Raw genomic sequence first — 8,000 nt, forward strand, 5'->3', positions numbered from 1 at the left:
GGGGATTGTGTAGCGGGGCCTCTCACCAGGGGCAGCTCTTCCCTGGGGCCTCGGTCTCGCAGAATCACAAATGGGTCAGGCTGGAAGGGACCACAATGTGTCAGCTGGTCCGACCTCCCTGCTCAAGAAGAGCACAAGGCGCAGGATTGCATCCAGGCGGTTCTGGAATACCTCCAGTGAGGGAGACTCCACACTCTCTTTGGGCAACCTGTTCCAGTGTGTGCTCACTGCACAGTAAAGAAGTTCTTCCTCATGTTCAGGTGGAACTTCCTGTGCATCAGTTTCTCCCCGTTGTCTCTTGTCCTATTGCTTGTTACCACCAAAAAAAGCCTGGCTTCATCCTCTGACACCGTCCCTCCAGATACTGATAGACATTGACGAGGTCCCCTCTCTGTCATCTCTTCTCGAGGCTGGACAGGCCCAACTCCTCCAGCCTTTTCTCATAAGAGAGATGCTCCAGTCCCCCAGTCGTCCTTGTTGCCCTGGGAGGTGGCGCCGGGGGAGAGTGGTCAGCTATGTCCCACTGGCCTTGTCCCTGGCCTCACCCCCTGTCACCTCAGCAGCCGGTGCCTGTTGTCAGCAAGGCAGGCACCATTATTATGAAGGTTCCTCAGCTCTATTCCAACCTGTCCTACACCTGCATCAAGATTCACCAGCTGAGAGGAGAACAGGTTCCATCCCCCAGTGACTTCCTACATTTTGCGCAGCCTGAGAAAGAAGAGGCTGATGAAGAGGAGGAGTTTGATGAAGGAGGGGGATGGCTCATGGAACCCAGGTCCAACTAACCATTTGGTGGAACAGAACCTTGGGTGAGGGGATCTGTGAATCTGTGTTACCCCTTCCCTCTAAAAAAGTAAAATTTCACTGCAAACTAGGAAGGATCATTCCCCCCTGGTGATACAGGGCTTAAAGAGAACATTTTTCTTCCACTTTAAGGCTTTGTTCTGAAGAAATATGGGCTGCTGAGTGAAGATATTAGTTGGACTGACTTCTCCACTGAGATTTATAAACCTCTCCTATGAAGCATTTACATGAAACACTTCATAATCCACCAGTCCCTCCAATCACTAGAACTAGAAAGAGGGATTTTTTTCTAGGTGAAGGCAGCCAAACACATTCCAGACATCTGCCACCAATACGTTTGTGCAATCTCCACAATGGAGGTAATAAGAATATTTTTGTTTTGTGCAATTCTTAATAACCTGTAGTAATTCTTCACTATTTGAGAGTCTTGAGTATTTTAACTAAACTAGTATAAAACTCACATTAAACGATAGCTCCTGCTAGCATCCTCTTCTGGTTAATATCTGATAAATACAGTACACTCCTCTCCTTGCTCTCTTCTGGTATTGGGATTTGCACACACCCAAACTCAATAAACATTACACATTTCCACATGGTTTCACATAACAACATTAGTTTCGTGTGTTTTGATATGTCATAAAGATTTAGATTCACTCAAAATGTCCATGTATTTGGAATGTTTTGAGTTTAAACTGAAACATCAAGCGAGAAGAATTTTGCGTGGCCATGGGTTTTTACTGCAAATGCTATATGCAGCTTAATCCTGTCTCATGGGTACTATGAGCAGTAATTAGTAAATTTTTTTTTTTAAATGCCCAGAAGATATTAAGTAATGCAAGAATATTCACTAAGTTTGGGACCTTAGGGGATGCATTTTCCCCTTTATCTATTTTATAGCTTGTGTTCACTAAGTGCAATACCATGACAATACATTATTAATCTTGCCGTGCACTCTTAAGATCTTTGGGTGGATTTTGTCATGTCAGCCCTGAATTTCACAAGTGAGTAGAAAGAGGAACGCTGACCAGTGTGCAGGTTTTTCAGGGCACAAAGCAGACAGTGCCCTTTTTTGAGCCACTAGTCAGTATTTTGAATCTCCTTGAAAACACAGCTCTCAAATCTTTCTACTGCATTTTTTTCAAACTTGAAATGAAAATATTGTTTCTCCTGTGGTGTTTTTATTGGTATTTATCAATGTTGTGTTGATGGAAAAACTCCTTATCCACTTCTACTCAGCACTTTTCTTTAGGACAGCGTAGTGGGAACAAGCGTTCACTGTTGCTGGTGACAGAACAGCACTCATTGGTTAAACTTGTCAGCCAGCTGGAGCCAGGGAATCCAAGCCAGCATTCCCATTTACATACATTTTATTTTGTGTTCCTCCGTTAGTGACAATTTCTGTCACACGCTTGTCACTCAGTCTTCACTTGGTTTGTTATTTTGTTCCTATGCTAAGTATATTCTCAAACTCTGTATTTTGTGAGGCCGTGATCTATTTCCTGAGATTGTCATTTTGTGCCTGAAATTTGCAGTGAGGAAATCAAAATCTTCAGATATCTTCTGTTCTATTTAGTAGGTGTTAGCTAAGGTAAGCAAGTATGCTTCTTTAAATCAGGACAGATATATCAGTTTGTTCCAGAATGTGCCTTACTTGTGCTGTGGACTCTGTCATTTGGAAAATTATATGTTTGAAATAAGAAATTCCAATTTTTGCAGAAAGAGCACTGGATGTAGGGTGGGTGAGTTGTTCATCTAACATTCTCCAAAGTTCTCAAAACTGTGAGATTCCTAGTGTAGCAGACTGGAAATAGGTCTCTCATCAAACTGTGAGCTCCATGGTGCTTCAGGAATTGATATTCATTGTTAATAGTGATCTTTCTAATGTTCATTATCTTCTCTGTTTGTTTTTGTAGATCAGAGTGTTCTTATTTGTATTAGACAATCCTAAATAAAAGATACTTGAAGCTGCTACAGAGCTAAGCAATGCTATCTGAAAAAGATGGAATGTGGAAACCCAGAAGAAATTATCTACAGGTAATTGACCAAGTCAGAGTGGGATGAGACCAGATGGAATCCAATGAAGTTCAAGACATTTTCTTTTCCTAAGGATCAGTAGCTTGCTGCTGTGTTGAAAAATTCTTTAGCTAACTAAGTGTGCCTTCCTTTTAGATAGTATTCCCCCTTTAATGCTAACATTTCTGCTACATACCGAAGGAACTGGGTGCTCAGGTGGCCCTTGTGCTGTGAGATCCCACAGCCCTGAAGGAGAGACATATACGGGGTCTGCACTGTGACAGCGCCCCTGAGAGGCAGAGCTAGAAGAGTAGCCAGCTTTGATGCTCATGCCATGACGACCAAAGGATGTGTTTACTCACAGCAGACTGGTATCCAGCCAAAGAGGGGGCTGGGCAGGTGCAATTCTGAAATTACTACATCCCATTTAGGAAGTATGGTCCAAAGAGCAAGGTGCAAGCTTGGATACAATTCCCAGGCCTGCTGCATGCTTCTTGTATGACCTTGGGCAAATTGCTGTAAATCCAAGCCATCAGGTTTCAATGGAGAGGTGCATAAATCCCTATGAAAGTCTGAATTTTAATCATATTGTGCCTCAATTCCCCATCTGCTGAATCAGTAGCAATATTATTTTCCTATCTTGAGCTGACCTGTGAATGGCTTAGATACTGGGAAAGCAGGAGAGGTAAGTAAATTTGATTAAAATTGACCAACGTTTCAAAATTTGTTGGGGAAGCTAAGACAGCTAGGCTGTACCTAATGCCTAAATCTTGTTCCTTTAGAGAAAAGAAAACTGTTTTCACCAGTTGAATGGGTAGTCAAGCAAATAGATGCAAAGATACAGCTTGAAGTTTAGCTTTGCCAGTTAATCTCAGCCCAGTGGGGTTAAATGTGGCTGGCAGCAATCCCTTTGAAATGTAACTGGAACAGAACTGACTTGTAATCAGGTAATTTATATGTTAAAGCATGTCTAAAACATCAAGTATAGACATTCCACATGAGCAATAAGAACTTCAAAGTACACATGCACGACAGAACCACTTGAAGGACTAGGGGAGATCTTGGAAGAAGCTTCTAAATTGTCCATGAGTAATACAGCAACAGGTGGAGGAGAAACTATAACAATATCTCCGCTGCTTTGTTTGCAAAAAAGGAATGACACAGTTTTGGGATGCAATCTGAGAAGAGCTCACTTTGAAACTGTGCCATTACAACCTCCTGGATAAAACCATTAGCATTGGTTTTGGCTCTTTTCAAAACACAGGAGAGAAAAAAAATCAATGCACATTTTAAATAGCAAAGGTTGAAGTCATTTAGCTTTTTCAAACCTTATGACAAGTAATATAAAGTATAAAATGGAAAAGCTAAGTAGCTCTGGTAAAATTTTAATTTAATTTTTCGTAACTAAATTTATTACACATTTGCAAGGGTCATTCACATGGATTTGCTTGATATCATCAGCATTCAGCGGCATTCTGTGGTTATGTTTCAGATTTTCTCCCTATTACCAGCTACATGTAGGATTGAAATTTCTCAGTAGTACAAGTGTGGTGAAAGATGTCTTATTTAGTTCTACTGTGCAAGAGGACAAGCTGCTGCTTAATGGCTATGCAGTGAAACCCTACATCTCCCAGGGGTGGGAAAGCTGGGTTCCATTACAGCTCTGTTTTGGGTACTGCAGAGGGAGCAAAGAAGGCAGGTCAGATGAAGATGGGAAGTGAGGAAATGTGGACTTTTGCCCAGTCTGGTTCTGATGACAGAGTTAGTTACGAAAGCCCTAAGGCTGTCAGTACTGACATAGTGGAGTTACAGAACAGGAGCTCTGGTGGGCTACAGAACTAAGTTTTTCTCTGTATCATGAAACTTTACTTTCATAAAGCCCATGTTTTCCCATTGTGTCCATGTGGTTGAATTGCACAACTGTAACAGGTTTGATCACTTGGGTTTGCTTGGCACGTGCCATGGTTTAACCCCAGCCAGCAAGCTCCACACAGTTGTTCCCTCAGTCCCCCTCACCTCAGCCAGCAGGAGAATATGAACAAAAAAGTAAACCTCATGCATTGAGATAAGAACAATTTAATGATTAAAATAAAATGGTATGATACTGTTACTACTAGTAGTAAAGAAAAGGAGAGAGAGTAATAAAACTCCAGAGAAACAAGTGATGCACAACACAGTTGCACACCACCCACCAACCAATGCCCAGCCTGACCCCAAGCAATCATCGGCAGCTCCTGGACAAACTCCCCTTAGTTTATTTACTAAACATAACATTCTATGGTATGGATTATCGCTTTGGCAAGCTCGGGTCAGCTGTCCTGGCTATGTGCTTCCCCCAGCTTCTCGTGCCCCTGCTTACTGGCAGAGCTTGGGAAGATGAAAAGTCCTTGATTTAGAGTAAACACAACTTAGTAACAACTAAAACATCAATATATTATCAACATTATTCTCACACTAAATCCAAAACAAAGCACTGTGCCAGCTACTAGAGAGAAAATTAACTCAATCTCAGCCAAACCCAGGAGGGATGGAGGAATTCAGGACTTTCCTGAGGTTTCCAGATGCTGTGGCATTTGTCAGTATTTGTAGTTTCCATCCTCTAGATATGGACTTATAAACTACATATGTAGTTTAGGGACCCTAAACTTCACTGCTTCAAAGGCCTGTGTACATTACCATTCTGTCAGCAGCACGATGAAAATAAAACTGTTCTCTTAGAATCTGTCACACAGGGAGCATCTCAGCTGTGCCCCTGAACTGTCACTAGCATTCTGACACCATCACATTTGCAGTGTAGGCAGAGACATAGATGTCTTCTGTCAACTTAAACATGAAAGCTGAAATTCTTTTCTCTTGAACTTGTCCAGACTAAGGACTAGAGATAGGGTCACTCCTTAGAAGTGCCTTTCTTCAGAAGGATGAGGTAACACCTGGACATGCCTTTCTCTGTTGGCTACAGAAGGAGCTTAAATCCAGAGCTTATACAAGAGGCCAGACTTTGAGGTGAGATCTCAAGGTAAGATCTAAGCTTGCAAAAATGACCTGTGGTATTTCAATTAAATTAATATTCTGAAAATGCAAGGACTGTGTCAGCTTTAATAATGCTAGTATTTAGCTGATTTTGCATTCAACACCAAGAATTCCATACTTTATAAGAAGGTGGCACTGTGGGCTCTTCATTTATTGAAACACCCTTCCTCCCCGTCAATATATAGAGGGAATATTTAGAAATTTTTGTGGGAACAGAAATTCTAATACTATTTTAATAATGACTGTTATAATAGTCAACAGGGAGCTGGAAATCAATTATATCAGAAGCAACTGAAGGACTGGTCCCATTGATGCACCATTTAGATAATCGTAGCTCTGTCACAGGGTTCTTCAGCAGCAATCATGCACCAAATATATTTGCTGCAATTAGCAAATAGCAAAACATAGCCCCATACTAGCCACTGTGAAGAAAATTAACTTTACCTCAACCAAACCCAGCATATTTCTTTATGAGATTTCAAGACAGAGTAAAACACCTTACATTTTGTCTTTATAAAGAACATTATCAGCTAATGTCTTAAGGTAATTACTGTTTTTATTAGTGTTCAAATATTTTATAGACTTTTTACACATTAATTTAATTTATCACAGCTTACCTCTTAACACCAGCACTGGAAGCTTATGCAGTCATCCTGGAGCACATGGCACAGGATTCTGTCCAGACAGTTCTGGAATACCTTCATCCTGGAGCACATAGCACAGGAGTGTGTCCAAATGGTCCTGGAATATCTCCAGTGAGGGAGACTCCTCTGGGCAACCTCTCTGGGCAACCTGATGCAGTGCTCAGTCACTCACATGGTAAAGGAATTCTTCCTCATGTTCAGGCAGAACTTTGTGTGCATCAGTTTCTGTCTGTTGCTTCTTGTCCTGTTGCTTGGTACTACCCAAAGCAGATTTCAATCCCTGCTTTGGTACCAAACTGAAATAGGATTTCTGTCTCCCAATAATTTCAGTACACAGACTTACCTCTGACTCTCAAGAGGGGTTTGAGTTGGTGTCTGTGTCAGGGAGATACTACAGGATCCAGGGTGTCTTTCAACTGTAAGATTCTGCTCTCCTATGCATGTCCTTCCTACTGGAAAAGGGCAGCATAAAGATTGTTTATGAGGATGACAGCAGTAGAAATTGAAATATCAAGTGTTTTCTAAACAGAGAGGAAGATACAGTCTTTCTCCCAAAGATTCTACATCGTGAGAGAAAGGCAAAAAGTGACAAAAATGTATGCCACATATGGAAAAGGCATCAGATCACATTATTAATAACTGGAATATACTGCATTTTTTTCCCTTCTTTTTCCTTCTGCTTTCCATTCTTCTTGTCATTCGTATTCATCTTATATTACAGGGATTCAGCACTGGACCTCATATATGTGTGCAGTTCAGTCAACTAAGAACAAATTAAAATATAAACTAATGTACTCAGCTTTTCTTAAGCCTCATTAAGAGTTATTTCTAGACAAAATTTTAATAGGAAGAGGGCAGATACTTTTTGGATCTGCCCAGAAAAAATATTTAACTTGTGGAATACCATGAGAGGAAACAAAAGACTTTTGTGGGGAAGCACATAATGAAGTAGGTAAAACTGGAGGGAGGATGATCTGACAAGATAATAAAAGTAAATCAGCCAAAAAGAAAGAGTTTAATAGGATCTTGGAGTTGATTGCAACCTGTGATTTGGGAGAGAGCATGAAGCCTGTGGAAAAAAAATAAAGGAATTGTCTTTTAAGAGGCCAAGATCAGAAGCAGTCTGACTAAAATAAGAGTTAAGGAGTACTGAAGTAGATGTGACACACTGTACACTGGGGGACACTTAGGACTTATGCAGGGCAACAGAATAACCCAATAGTCACTAAGACTAAGAATTCCTCAGTCTACAATATTCATTTCATTGCCATGTGTTGATGTCACAGCGTTCTTCACACTCGCTCAGCCACAGAGCCCAGCAGTCAATCAGTGCAACTGAAAAGAAGACCCATCCAACAAAAACATCAATGGTTCGGTTTGCATCTTTTTAGAATCTTTAAAACAAATGTCAGTGTTTGCTGTCAGCAAGAATAATGGTCAGATAAATTGCCTTATTTGGTGTAACGTGTTTCTTTCCACGTGAGGTATTGTGTTGGGTTCGTGTGACCC

General features: G+C 41.0%; 1 protein-coding gene across 2 annotated transcripts in view; it reads right to left on the reverse strand.

The window, feature by feature from the left end:
* The window catches only part of NFYB (nuclear transcription factor Y subunit beta), a 17,035-nt gene extending 16,858 nt beyond the window's left edge, over positions 1-177 (reverse strand). The window contains exon 1 of one of the 2 annotated variants that reach the window (XM_017738022.1): positions 172-177. The gene's annotated coding sequence lies outside the window, so the exon portion shown is untranslated. Of the gene's footprint in view, positions 1-26; positions 44-171 lie in introns of those variants that run through there. The other variant, XM_017738024.1, reaches the window with a different exon arrangement.
* Positions 178-8,000: the final 7,823 nt, after the last annotated feature.

Source organism: Corvus brachyrhynchos, unplaced genomic scaffold (assembly GCF_000691975.1).
Source record: "Corvus brachyrhynchos isolate BGI_N302 unplaced genomic scaffold, ASM69197v1 scaffold56, whole genome shotgun sequence".
NCBI lineage: Eukaryota > Metazoa > Chordata > Aves > Passeriformes > Corvidae > Corvus > Corvus brachyrhynchos.